The following is a 14,861-nucleotide window of genomic DNA, read 5'->3' as shown; positions in this document are numbered from 1 at the left end:
CCTTTTTTGTATTTGATTTAAAGACAACCTCACTTTTGCCGAGGTTGGCTTTGAACTCACAATCCTCCTGCCTCAGCCTCCTGAGTCTCTGGGATTACAGGCATGAGCCACTGCGCCCGGCTTCTGTATTCTTTTTAATAGCTAAAACTTCCTTTCTATGTTCATGTTGTGCTGGGTGCTTTCCATATACTATTAATTTACTGCTGAAAACAGTGCTACAAAGAAGGTAGTATTAGCACTTCCATTTTCCAGATAAGGACACAAAGACCTGGAGAAGTTAATGAACTTGCCAAAGGACATTCAGCTACTTAGAGGGTAGAGATGATAGTTGGTCAGTGTATCACCGAAGCTGGAGTTCTTGTTCCCCAAGCAAAGACTGTTTCATTTTTGTAAAGTCATTTCTTTCCCAAGTAATGGGCATCTCTGTGTTGGGCATGGTGGAGCATGACTCAGCAACTTGGGAGACTGAAGTTGGAAGATCCCAAGTTCAAGGCCAGCCTCAGCAACCTAGAACCTGTCTCAAAGAATGAAAAGAGCTGGGGTTGTAGCCCAGTGTTAAAGTACCCCTTTCAGTCCTCAGTAAACAAACAAACAAAAACCAGTAATGGGCACCTCTAAACATTGCTTCCCATCTTTCAAAATATGAAGGAAATATAATTAAGGGCTCCAGGATCCTGTCAAAGGGACTATGGCATCAGGCAGGTTTAGAGTCAAATCTAGGCACAGTAATTTAATGATCATGTAAACGTAAATAAATTGTTTGCTCTCCCCAATTCTATAAATGCTTAAGTTAAAATAATTGTGCTTGTTTCATTGAATTATTATAATAAATAATCCAATTTAATGGGATAGTAAGTATGACATTATCTCAAAAAATGGTGCATTTTCTTTAAAAAAAAAAAGTTCCCCAACATCAAATTATTGGATATTTACTTTTTGCAGTGCTGGGGATTGAACCCAGGGCCTTGAGCATGCTAGGCATGTGCTGTACCACTGAGCTACATCTGCAGCTTGGGAACTTATAAATTGACACAAAAAGAAAAAGAAATCTGGACGCACATAAAGAAACCAGTGTTTCTCAAACTTTGAAAGGTTGTAGAATAATGAGAATCCTGATCTTGGTATTCAATTGTGTACTGGATGTAAAGGAGGGAAGGAAATTAGAGATGCTTTCTGCATGGCTCCCATCTTTTCAGAAAAGATCTCCTATTGTGAAGACATCAAGACTGATTTGGGACAAACCTTCTCCCTTCCCATACACCACCCCAAATCCTGCCTTTGTATAAAATCTTGATTCATCCATTAATTTGAAGCTAGAATCTTATTGGTGATACTCTATCTCCTGAAAGACATAAGCATCACAGACTGGAAACACCTGGGAACAAAATTGATTTCTGTGTACCATTGGGGAGCAATCAATTTTTAGTTCTGCACAGTACAAGAATCTCTTCCATAATATCTGGATTAATTATCTGAACTCAGTCTTTCTATCTTAATAATATTAGGAGCTCACTCACCATGTTACAAAGCAGCTCCTTCAATTTTTAAAGGGATAAACCTCCCTCACTGGTCCTAGCTTCCATAAAATGAAGTCCCACCTCCATGTGACTTCTAACATGTGGAGACAAATTGTGATCCTGTTACTCCCTCCCTGTCATGGAATTCTTAGTCAGTGCCTCCATGTATTGCAGATGGATCCTGCATGGTCTTCATCCACCATCATAGTCCACCAAGTCCTCTTCTCTGGCTGATAACAGTGTCCAGGAGCTTGGCTGTGTTAGACCTTCAACTCTGCTATTACCCCACGCCCAACATTGCCGTGAGGCTCCTTGTATGGAATATTCTAGATAGCCCATCACTTTGCTGTTTGCTGACCACTGAACTTGGGATGATAGAAATTGCATAAGGAACAGTGGTGAGCCCTTGACTCAGAAAAGTGGTGGAACAAGCCCAGTGTTTGTGGTTAGACTGGGACACAGCACCAGATTCTGTCAGCACCTTGAAGGTCAATCATGCTGTCGGTGGCAGGAGGAGCCCATGAGATTGACAATATGTAAACACCAGAAAAGCGAGTGGATTAATTTACAATGGACAATCATTGGCTGCTTTAGGGTCCAGAAATGGTTCAGGTTCAACACAATCGTTTCCTCTTCTTTCACACAAAAATGTCATGGAATTCTTACTCAATGCCCCCATGTATTGCAGAGCAATACTGCATGACCTTCATCCATCAGCATGATAGTCCACTAAATCACCTTCTTCCTATGGGAATAATTGGCCTCCACAGTTACTTCAGGTATCCTCTTGCACATAGACAGAAATAATAGAGATCCAACTGGGAATAAGCTTGATCTAACAAGATCAAGTTAGACTAAACATCTTCTTGACAAAGAATGACAAGGAACCCTCAAATTCTCTAGAACACAGCCTATGGTTAAACTCAGCCCTGCAGGTTAAGACCATATAAAATGAGATAAATCAGGATTTCTGATCTCTGGGCTTTTTGTTGTTGTTGTTGTTGCTGCTGGTGAGACAAGAACAAGAGAGAAAACTGTAAAATGCTTAAAAGCATGCAAATAAACCATTGATATAAATGGTAAAGGAGTTTAAAATAGATTCAATTAAGAGGGCAAGACATGGAGGTCAGAGGGTATGACCTAAGATGAACTTTGAAAAATGAATAGCATTAAGTGGGGGAGGGGGAATGAGCCAAAAAAAGGGCTCTCTAAGCAGAACTGATTAAAACAGAACATATGGAAGAAAAACCCATTGGTGGGGTCAATGGTGACATATTTAAGGAAGCATTGTCTAGGGTGAACTTATATACAGAAGCTTAGGAAAGACCAAACAAGAGGGATTGGGAGAAAACCTGCAGATGAGATGAGAGAATGTGAACTGTTTCTCTGGAACCCAGAGGGGAAGTAGGATTACCCTTTGAAGGCAGAAAATGACAAAATTTGGTGCAAGTAAGATAAAGTATTACTTTACAAAGTAGTTGGAAACATTATAGGACTTCTTAATCTTAAAAGATAGACTATATTTTTGTTGTTGTTTCAAAAGGCATGAATACAAATTCGTAATTTATACACATTTGATGGGTTACTAAGAGAAGCCAGGGGTGTGTCGGTCCCCTGACTGGTATTAGCATCTAAAAGGACAGCAACATCTTTTCTTAAATCATTCCTGAACATTACTATCCAATGACAAGACCCAATGAAGTCATTTTTCCAATTGCATGTCTTAAACAGGATTCTACAGATTGTATTTTCTGAACAGAAACGTTTTCTAACAGCTTGGTTTCCCCAGAAGAACACTCGATCCTTTAAAAGTGTCCAGTTTTCTCTGAAGCAATTTGTGTTAGGAACCTTGCTTTCTCTATTACCTTGTTTATCCATGACACTTTCTGTGCTGTACATTTCTAGATATTCCACCAGCACTTGAAAAGTATTAAACAACAGATTTTGAGGTAAGCCTAAAGAAGAGCCTTCTGGTTTATGATATGTTGGTTAAAAATAAGTGCACTATTAATATGCCATTTGGATAGATGATTTATTTTGGTATTACGCACCCCATCCTGGTATTTCAATGTTAGTTACTTGCTTTCTCTTCCAACACCACAGAGAGCCTAAGAGCTGTGTGTCACCGATAACAAGTTTCCCTATCACTCCCATGTTTCTATTCCACAGAAAAAGAAGTTTCTACTTTTTAAAATTATTTATTTTATAAAGTTAGAGGGCTTTTATGGGAGAGAGAATATGTCTCTTACCACTTTTATGTTAAAAATATTTAAATTACATTAGAATTGCAAAGCACAATTTTTATTCCTTTCTTCTAGTAGAGAAACAATGAAAACCCCGGGGTCCTTAATATTATATTTAACTGGCTCTGCATTTAAAATTTTTACAAAAGTGCAAAGAGATAGCTTGGTGCATATGACTGAGGCTGGCGGGGAAGCACATTGGCACAGTGTCTTTGGTCACTGTGGCTTAGGGATTAAGGAAATGCCAAAGAGGCTTTCAGGAAAAGCACGTTTGTCTTTATACCTGGAGTAGCCACAAGAAGGTATAGCACAGATAGAATAGCCTTGAGACCCAAATTTCAAGTGAGTGGTTTAACTTGCTGTGTGTCCTTAATACATAGGAAGTTGTTTCTCTGAAAGGTGTTGTTCCCTGTTTTTTTACCCATAGGTTCAAAATGATATCAGGGAAGAGGTTGAAGGAACAGAGCTCAGCAAAAGCCTTCAGCTTAGCTGCTTTGGGAGCTACAAGGATGTTGGAGCTCGTGATTCAGAATGGTTTTGAAGTTTTGAACCCTCAGAGGGGTTCATGTCTCTGTGGGCTGCCCTGCGCTTGGCACAGATAATCAAGAACTGGCTGAAATAACCCTATGGTTATATGTTGGAGAAGCCCCTGCATCTCTCCTAGTGAGTGCCCCTTAAAGAGCAATGGAGACAGAATACTCAGTTGATGATGGTTCTGACATGGATTTTAATGTTCTAGAAATAATTAAATGGAGCATATTATAAAGTCAAAAGCTTACAGATAGAAATTAAAATTTTTTCTTTTTTTTTCTTTGTATCTTTTTCTTTCCTTTATCTCTTACTTCATCTTATTTTTCTTTCTTTTTTCTTTTTCTAGCATTGAGGAGACATGATGGGGATCTCAAATAAATTGTACTTTAGACCTATAGGAACCTTAGTAGATTTTTTTTTCCAAACCCTCCCATCATAGACCAGCCATGTGGTATCATCAAAAAACCTGGAACAAACAGCTCTGCATTTAAACTAAATTCCACCACAACTAGGTGCATGCCCTGGGTGAATGCACGACCTTTTGGAACTCCAGTGTTCTCCTGACCAGGGAGAGAATTCAGCTCCGGCCTCTCAGTGCCAGGATCCTTGTGTTTGCTGGAGTATCCTCTGGGCACCTTCCTGTTTGCATCCATAATCCTCCCCAGGTGTTTCTCTGCAGATCACCTGACCTTCTCTCTGGCATTGTCTGTGCCCTCGTGATGCCAAAGGATAGCAAATCAAATCCTGGCAAGCGCCCTGAAATTTAGTTCTTCCCACTGCACACCAATAAATATTCTGATCCTCCAAAGGATGAAATTAAATGACAACAAACCAGGTACCCTTTCTTGTATCCCATCCTCCAAGTAGCCAAACTGCATCCTTGCAATCTCAATCCAATGTCAAGGAAGGCCTCCTTGACTCCCTGGACTACAGAGTTCCCTAGCTCTATGGCCTTATAGAGGATGGTCCCTTCAGAGCTCCTGTCACAATTTGCCATCAAGAACTCCTGACCGGGGCTGTGGTTATAACTTAGTGGTAGAGAGCTTGCTTAGCCTGTGTGAGGCCCTGGGTTCGATCCTCAGCACCACATAAAAAACAAATAAATAAAATAAGGTATGTGTTCATCTACAACAACAACAAAAATTTTAAAAAGAACTCGTGATCCCACTTGGCTCTGTCCTTCCTCCCACTATAGTGTCCCCCTCATCACTGCACCACTCAGACTCCCCTTGGGTCCTGGCTTAGGGTGAGTCCTCAATAAAAGTGTGCCTTTGGGTGAAGGAATGGATTCCACCTTCTGATGAATGCTCAAAAACATCCAATGTTTACCAAGAGCATAGTATATGTCAGGTTCTGAACTAGGCACAGCACCTAACTTAGCTTGTTTATCTCTTAAAACAATTCCCTGAAGAAGGTATAAGTCTGATTTTATAGGCAAGGAAATGGAAGCTAATGAAAGTTCCAAGAAGGGACATCCAAGGCGGCTCCAGGAGGCAGGGAAGGCTTTTCAAAGGGGCTGAGTATGACGGCAAATGTACACGCACGCGCACACACACACACATTATATATTATATATATTATATCCTTACTGAGATTGACAAGTTGCCAGATAAGGTCCACAATTAAATTTGGTTTAAGCAGGACTTGGAAGGAATTAAGCAAGGTGCCATCCTACTCAGCCTCTTTTAAAAATATATTTTATATATATATATATATATATATATATATATATATATATATATATATATATATATTTATAATATCCCAACATATATTTGTGTATGTATTATATCCCTACATATATATGTATGTATATATATGAATATATATATACATATATATATATATATACACACACACACACACACACACACACAAATCGATCCGTCAATTGATGCTTACTAAGACTTTATTAACTGCAGGAAATATCAACAAATGAGGTAGCCATATGGGGTTAAATCTGGCTAAGATGATTATCCATGGAAGGTTTGGGTTTTTTTGTTTTTTTGAGTGTGTGTGTTGCTCTCCCACCTTCACCCCACCCAAACCTAGCTCCTTGGAAACCAAGAACTGAGCCCTCTGGTTCTTGTGAGATACTGATGCCAGTCTGCCAAAACACAGGTTTAGCTGTATTTCACCCCCAAAGCTGGTGGGTCTCCGGATGACCTCCGGCAATACAATAGCATTGTAATGCCCGTCCTTTCATTGGATGACAAACAAAGCAGCACTATGCTCTGATATGAAAGTCACATTTATTTTCTTGCTGGACCCCAGCTCTGTGGGATCTCGCAAGTGAATGCTGCTGTCATCCCGACTCGGACTTAGTCAGCTGAGTTGGAAGAGATTTTCTGTTTGTTTTATTTATTTAATTTATTATTATTTTTTTTTTAAAGAATACATGTCTGTTTGAAAGTGAATTCCTTTTTTGATCAAAACACCAGCTCCCAGGCCCGGCTCTGAATCCTCTCTCTCTCTCTCTCTCTCTCTCTCTCTCTCTCTCTCTCTCTCTCTCTCTCTCTCATCTTGGGATGCTGACCCAGGGGTGAGAATATAGATAATGGAAGATTTATTTAAAGGAGAGTCAGAGATAAAACTCCACCATTCCCTCATCTCGCAAATGCACATTTTCCTTGTGCTTTTATATTCTTTGGCTACATCTTTTTGGAAGCTGTTTTCTCATTCAAACAACCCCCACTGGGCAAGCCTGTCTGGCAGCGCTGCAGGTGTCCCTCAGTCCCTGCTCACAAAGCCTACTTGTTAATCAGCCCCATCACGTGTCTTTTGACCCCCTTCCTACCCGGCTTTCTCCACGTCTCTCCCAGCCAACCACCACTACCACTTCTAAAAGGGAAAAAAACTGAACAGCCAGTCAAAAGAGCTATTATCTTAAAGACTCCTTAACAAGGCCTGGGCTTTCCAGTAAATTAGTCCAATCTCTTGCTTCCCTCCTCCTTTCTAGACATCCCCCCTTAACCCCCATTCTTAGGTCACTGCAAAGCTTGCTATGTTCTGTGGCCGCTGGACATTCTACCCAGTGTCCCTCTGGAAGCCTCTCAGCCACCATTACTGTATGTCTTCCCCTTCAGAACCATTAGGAATGTAAATCCACATGCATACCCTCCTCTCCCTAACCCAAGTGTGGCAACCGTGACATTAGACAGATGCTATTGGGGAATTTAAACCGAGAACCTGGAAGACAAATTAAGCATCTTCTGTGCTTAATTACTCAATGGTCTGGCTATGTAAGTCCTTTCCCTCACTTTCCTGGGATGGAAAATGAGAATATTAATTCCATGCATGATGACTTAGGGAGAGGTTATTTGCTAATAAGAGCCAGTGTTTGTAGAAGGCTTTGGAATTGGCGTAGCTAGGTTAGAGATGACCTGTGTCAGTTACGTACTGTGGACCTGAAAATGGAGGAAAGTTGCAGGGATCTGTAGGTCCTGGGGGGTGGGGGAGGTTTTGTTTTTTTTCCCCATGTGTCACCAAGTCCCACTCCCACCCTACCCATGTCGACATCAGGTGACATCTTTCTCCTGAATGAATTCATGCCCTCAGAATCACAAAAGAAGAGAGCACATTCAAGTCTTTTTTGTTTTGCTTTGTTTGGGTGTGTGGTGTGCCCTGGACAGAAATTGGAAATTTCTGTGCTGTATCAAAATGCGACTTCCTCAGTGTTAGTTCTTAGTAAAATGCTCTAAGAGTCCAAAGAATTATCTTAAAATTCTTTATGGGCATATTTACTGTGAAAATCAAAAGGAAAAATGGGAGGGAAAGAGAAAAGGCCATCCCGCATCAAGGATGAATAAGTAAAGAAAACATTTGATTTTTTTAACAGATTTATAAAACTTGTAACATATGCAAATAACATTCTTTTTGGATAAATAAAAATCTCTCTCTCTCTCTTTTTTTTTTCTGCCACGGATCAACACTCAGGAATATTTGTTTGAGGGCATCAGCTTCCCTTTTGCAATCCTAAGATATGGTCCATGTCACAACATCTTCACAACTAGGTTTTGGCTAACAATAAGGAGGTGTCAAAGGCAACGTTACAAAGGAGCCTTGGGTAGAAGCCAGCCAAAGAGCCCAGAGGCCAGGACTTGTTGGAGTCTGCTGACCTAGTAAAACCCAGACTACAGCTACCTAGGGTGACAACTTTCAGGGTGGGACCGTGGAGCCACAGCAGAGCATATGCCGCTTTCTCATCTAGGATTTACCAAGCAGCTGTAGACCTGGAATTTTTGTAGTTTTATAGAAAGATATGTTGATCTATTTCCTTCAGTTTAAAGACTGATGGCTTTTTAAATCAAACAAATTGAGATTTCTCAGACTTGTCTCAACTAAAAACCAATTCACACAGGTGTTCTCTTTCTCTCTCTTAAATTGCAATAAAATATATACAATATAACCAGGCGCAGTGGCACATGCCTGTAATCCCAGTGACTTGGGAGGCTGAGGCAGGAGGGGGATTGCCAGTTCAAAGACTGCCTCAGCAACTTAGAGAGAGGCCCTAAGCAACTCAGTGAGACCCTGTGTCTAAAGAAAATATTGAAAAAAGGCTGGGGATATGGCTCAGTGGTTAAGCGCCTCTGGATTCAATCTCCAATACACACACACACACACACACACACACACACAAACCATCTTAACCAATGGCATTTGGTATGTTCACACTATTGTAAAAGTATCATCACCAAAATATTTCATCTTGCCAAACAAGATCTGTATCCATTAAACATGAATTTTCTTCTTACCCCTACCTACTTCAGCCCTTGGCAACAATATTTGACTTTTTTGGGGGGGGTGTACTGGGGACTGAACCCAGGGGGGCTTTACCACTGAGCCACATCCTCACCCCTTTTTATTTTTGATTTTGAGGCAGGGTCTGACTAAGTTGCTTAGGGCCTCACTTAAGTTGCTGAGGCTGGCTTTGAACTTGTGATCCTTCTGCCTCAGCCTCCCAAGTCACTGGGATCGCAGGAGTGTGCCACCCTGCCTGGCTTCATTTCCTCCCTTTTTATAAACAACTTTATCAGGGTATAATTTACATAATTTAATTTAAAGTCCAACCATTTAAATGTTCAATTCAACAATTTTTCATAAAGTTGTCAAGTGGTTTCACAATGGTCTCAGGGTGGGTTTAGAACATTTCCATTATCTCAGCAAGATCCCTCAGGCCTATTTACAGTTGATCCTGGTGCCCTTTCCTCTTTACCTCCCCAGCCCTACGCAACCACTAATTTACTTTTCTATCTGCATGGATTTGCATTTCTGGACATTTCATATAAATGGAATAATATCATAAGTAGTCTTTTATTTATTTATTTATTTTTATGTGGTGCTGAGAATCGAACCCATTGCCTCATATATGCAAGGCAAGGCAAGCGCTCTGCCACTGAGCCACAATCCCAGCCCTCATAAGTAGTCTTTTGGTCTGGCTCCTTTCGTGTTGTAACATTCTTCATTACGGAATAGTATTCAATTGCATTAAGTATTTCACATTATTGTTCATTTCACGAATTGAGGGACATTTGAGCTGCTTTCACTCTGCTGTTGCTGATGACTCTATATGAGCATTTGTGTGCCTAACTATGTGTGCAGAAATTTTCATTTCTCTTGGGTGATACCTAGTAGTAGGATTGCTGGGTCATATAACAAAACTTACATTTAACTTTAAAAGAAATTGTCAAATTATTTTCCAAAAAGGCTTTATTGTTTGAAGATTCTCTTTAGGGCAAATGAACTGAAACTTCAAGTGGGTTATGTTTTCCTTTGATTCTGCCTCTTCCTGACTTTGACCTCAGCTCAGACAGAAAACCAAACCCAGGGAGTCATGAGTTAATTCCTCAAATATTTCCCGTTTTCGTATCCTTAGCTCACAGCTAAATTCACATTTAATCCAAACAACTTCGAAGCCTCAGAAGAATCCTATGAGAACTTAGATGAGTCTTGATCATTTAGAGCCTCAGAGTCCATATTTGTAGGGGAAGGATTAGACCCAGGTGATCTCTAATGTCCTCTTTAGCCACTGGCATCTCTAGAAGGGTCTGTGGACCCAGAGTGGTCCTGTATGCCTTCGATATGCCTCATTCACAGTATCGAGGCAGAGTTTTTCACCTGTGCACATGCCAATCCAGTAAACAAACCAGCCCTTTCTCCTAACCATACACCCTGAAATGGGAGAAAGCAGCTATAGGGAAAAGAATGACCATTCTCTTCATAGGACAAGCCAAAGCTCCCAATGAGAGAAGGAAGTGACACCTGACCTTCCCATTACAAAGTAGTTCAGCAATTCATCCAGAGTGGGTGGGCATCAATTGACCTGGCTCCCATACATCACATTCTTATGAGTTGATCTTCTGAAAAGACCAGGAGCAATCATATATATATATATATATATATCTCGCTCTTTGAGATGCTTTTGTATTGATAACTAGGATTGTTTTCCCGGGGCTACCTTAGCAAAGTACCCAAAACTGGATGACTTAAAACAACAAAAATTTATCATCTCATAGTTCTGAAGATTAGAAGTCTGAAACCAAGGTGTCAGCAAGGCCAGGCTCTGTCCGATGGCCATAAAGAAGTCTTTCCTTTTATCTCCTTGCTTTTGGTGATGGCTGGTGATCCTTAGCATTCAGCGTGTGTCTTATAGGGGCATCACACCAGTCATGTGACTGTGTACTCTGTCAGTGTCTCTATGCTGTCTTCTCTCTGCATGTGTCTGTCTCTGTTCAAGTTCCTCTTTTTAGGACATTGTTTATAATGTTTTAGGGTCTACCCTAATGACCTCATTTTAACTTGATTCAGTCTGTAAAGACCCTACTCCCAAATAAGATCACAGAGTACTGGCCATTAGGATATCAACATGTCTTTTTAGGGGGAAGGGTATACAATCCATAATAGTAAGATTTTCAAAAATGAAGTTTCTAAAAATTTAATAAACATTGAATGCACCTGTAATCATAATTATATACAAAAAGGGAAAATGTGTTTTCTTTCTTCAGCAATGACATGAGCTTTATAGTGCTTGAGCACAGAGAAAGATCATAAGGACTTTGAACCTTTGGCTCTCAATCCCGTGTGATCTGAGACATGGACATCCATGGTTATTTTTAAATAATACCTTCCCATCTGGGCAGGAAAAAATAAATAAATAAATAAATAAACTATTCAGTGCTTGGAATATAATACCATAAATTATTTATAATGTTTTATCCTCCTAAGGGCTTCCTATGACTAAAATCAGGAAGGAAGAGTAAGAAATTGGATAAGGTTTTAAAAAATTGGGACACAAATTTGTGATGCCATGATCATAGAACAGGATCAACTGATAAGATGACTTGAATTTCTACACCTCAGAGAAGGAAGAGAGTGCTTGGGATTTGCCACCGAATGAGCTGGTTGTCACTGTGGGAGGAAAGACTTTGAGTGGGGCCCTGTATGCTTGCTAGACCAACCTTTAACAGGCTTGCAGGGATACAACCATCTAGCAGATCAGAAGGAACCCAGAAGAGCTCCTCACAACAAGGTTTCAGAAGACCTTTTTCCTTATTTCCAATTTCTTCCATGGTGATTTTAGGACCCCATATAGCATCAGGACAGGCCTGGCTTTAAGCCCAGTGTTTAATGAGCACGTGTTAATGGTTTGCAGATGCACTAAACTCTCTCCTCTGCAGTTGCTCTCTCCGTTTATAAAATACTCCTTATCTCTACTTGCACCCCTATCAAGCCCTCTTTAGCCATCCCATTTGTCCTCCTTTCTTCCATGGGGGCCTTCACAACCTCCTGCTGCTATAAACAAAGTAACTAAGAGCCTAATCTTGTGTCACGCACTCTCAAACTGATGCCATTAACTAAAGCCTGGAATTCCCTTGGTAACACCTCTTCCTTCGGGCTATCTGTCCTCTTCAAGAGACCTTGTTGCAGACTGCTCTGGAGTTTGAAAGGTCTGGAAGAAAAGGGGCCACCCTTCTTTTCTTCATGGCCTCTTTTAGATCACTGTGTTTTGGTTTAGATCACAGTGTTTGGGTGAGGTTTAAGTGGGAGAAACCCCGTCAACTATTGAGTACACAGGGCTTGACATAGAGTAAGTGCTCCATTATGTAACCTAGTTACATTCTCCAAGTCTCCCTCTTTACATCTCTCCAAACCATCCATACACCATCCACCTTGCTATTTCCTTCACTATCCTCTTACCAAAGCCCACTGCCTCCCATCTGGACCAGAGATAGAAATTCTAAGCCAGTCTCCTTATCTCCAATCTCTTCTCCTACTCCCTAATTAATATGGATAATATTACCCTGCTGCTCAGAAATGTCAATGCTTTCTTGTTGGCTTGCTTTGAAACCAAGCCCTTCCTATCCAGTACTACCTCAAATTTCCCAGTGTGTCTTCAACCAGATTATAGTGGGAACTCGGAAAAAGTCTTCTACCTCTCCCATGTCTGTTCCATTGTGGGTAACCTTCTGTCAGTCTAGAAAGTCTCCATTATCCACAAGTAGTTATCTTATGGTGCAAGCCCCCTTCTTTCATGAAACTACTTCTTGTGTTTCTGTTTTTTTCCTGTTTTGAATCTGCTCTGTCCCCAGCTCATCTTCCTCTCCTTCCTAGAGCTTACCTTTTTTGTCTCTTACTCATTTTTCTTTAGTTTCCCTGTGGAACCTCATCTAGTGCTTCATAAGGAGAAAGCACTCAATAAATACCCACTGACTAAAATTCAACACCTTTCACACTTTAAAGTGAGAGATTCCTCTCTATTATTTGAGATCTATCCTCCAGCTGGGAAAATATCACTCACGGAAATGCCTTGGCCCAGTCTATATGCTGCTGTGTAATCCTTCTCCAACATCCCAGATTGCATTTTTCCAGGATAATTGAATAGTGTGTTCTTTCTAATTCTGCCTTTTTGCTTTTCCAATTCCAAACTACCTTATCTTGCTCACCCAAAAGCCCTACCTGTCCCAACTCCTTATCTTAATCTCCTAAAATTTAACTTCCGTCTTGCACAGAATGGTGCCTGTAAACTAAAATACTGAAGAGAATCACTCTTCTTAAAGGCCTGATCTGTTTCAGGAAGCCCAAGCCCAGCAGTTAAAAGTGTAATGAAAATGGACTGATAAGTAGCAGAATGCTGTGTCCACACAAATTGCACTGCATTGCAGGCAGGGTGCAGTTTGGAAGTTCAAGGAGAATTGTTCATGAGTTTACCAAAGCTTGATGAAGGATACCTCATACCTAACAGTCACTGGCTGAGCACTGCAAAAGAGGATGGGGATTTTATGTGCATCTAAGTGATTCTTTTGAAATGTCTTTTGATTCTTTTCATTAGGCAAGATGAATCCATCTTTATGGCCATGTTGCTGGCATAAAAAGATGCACATTATATGTCAGCAACTACAGTATAATGCATTTATTTTGTGTGAGTGGAGCAAACCACTTGAGAATAGTTTATTTTGCAGAAACATGGGATTAACACTTCAATTGCTGTCCCAAGCTATAGGGCCAGTGGACTTGTCACGCAAAGACTTTTACTTGTATTATTATTGTTATTATTGTTATGATTATTATTATTATGTTCTTTAGTCTGTTCCTATATTAAGGATACACTTAGGTTAAAAAAAATTAAAGTATCTCTTATGTGTTTGGCATGACCTTTATTTACCCTGCAAGGTGGGTGTCCCCTTCTAGTGGATCTTACAAAGGAAGAAGTGAAATAGCTAATCTAAATCCTAGGAATCATGAACTTCTCACAAACCTTGATAGAGGTTCCAGTATAATTGAATTGCATGCACCTCCCAAGTGACTTTTGTATTTCTTTAGTGTAAATGACTTTGTACCTACCTGCTTATCAATACATTCCCCTCTTGGGTCTTGGTAGATGCATGGACTGGATCTTTCAGCTTATGTGGATGCTGATAGAGCCTAACCAAAGTTTTCCTTACATATTTGTTCAAACGATTTCCCCTTGCACTGGGAAGAGAGATAGGGCTGGACTATCACTACTTGGGGAGGGTGTTGTGAACTCACCTGTCAGTGGAATCAGACAGCCCTTGATTCCAATTCCAGTTTTCAGTTGAGAAACCCTGGCAATAATGTGGCCCTCTGAGCCTCAGTTTTCTTCTCTGTAAAATGGGGTGGAGGACTTTTTTTTTTTTTTAACCAGGCATGGGCTTGCTTGACACAGGATATCTACACAAATGTTAGTTCCTCTGCCCTCTCTCTATACCTTCCTTGAAATTCTATCCATACTCTTAGGATAAATTGGTGACATTGGGGCAGGGAAGTATTCCCTATGTCCCCTTTTGCCATTTCTTTTCCCCCACAGAAGGCAAACATGTCTCAAACATGTCTTCTCCTTCTGTTCCCTCCACCTATCCCCTCCCCCTCACTCCTGCTATACGACTGCCACAAAGGGAGGACAGTAAAAGAATCTAAGGACCCAGCTTCCTCCTGTGGTGTTGGTGACTCATAGGCTCATTCTGGAAAAGGACCCTATTTGGAATTTCAAACACTGCCTCAGCGTTTTTGTGGGGTCTTTTCCTGTTCCATTTCTCTCAGCCTAGAGCCCTGG

The sequence above is a fragment of the Marmota monax genome, unplaced genomic scaffold (genome assembly GCF_021218885.2).
Source record: "Marmota monax isolate L192 unplaced genomic scaffold, Marmota_monax_Labrador192_F-V1.1 WCK01_AAM20220418_F8-fsc00438, whole genome shotgun sequence".
In the NCBI taxonomy this organism is placed as follows: Eukaryota; Metazoa; Chordata; class Mammalia; order Rodentia; family Sciuridae; genus Marmota; species Marmota monax.
This window is presented reverse-complemented; position numbering follows the sequence as displayed.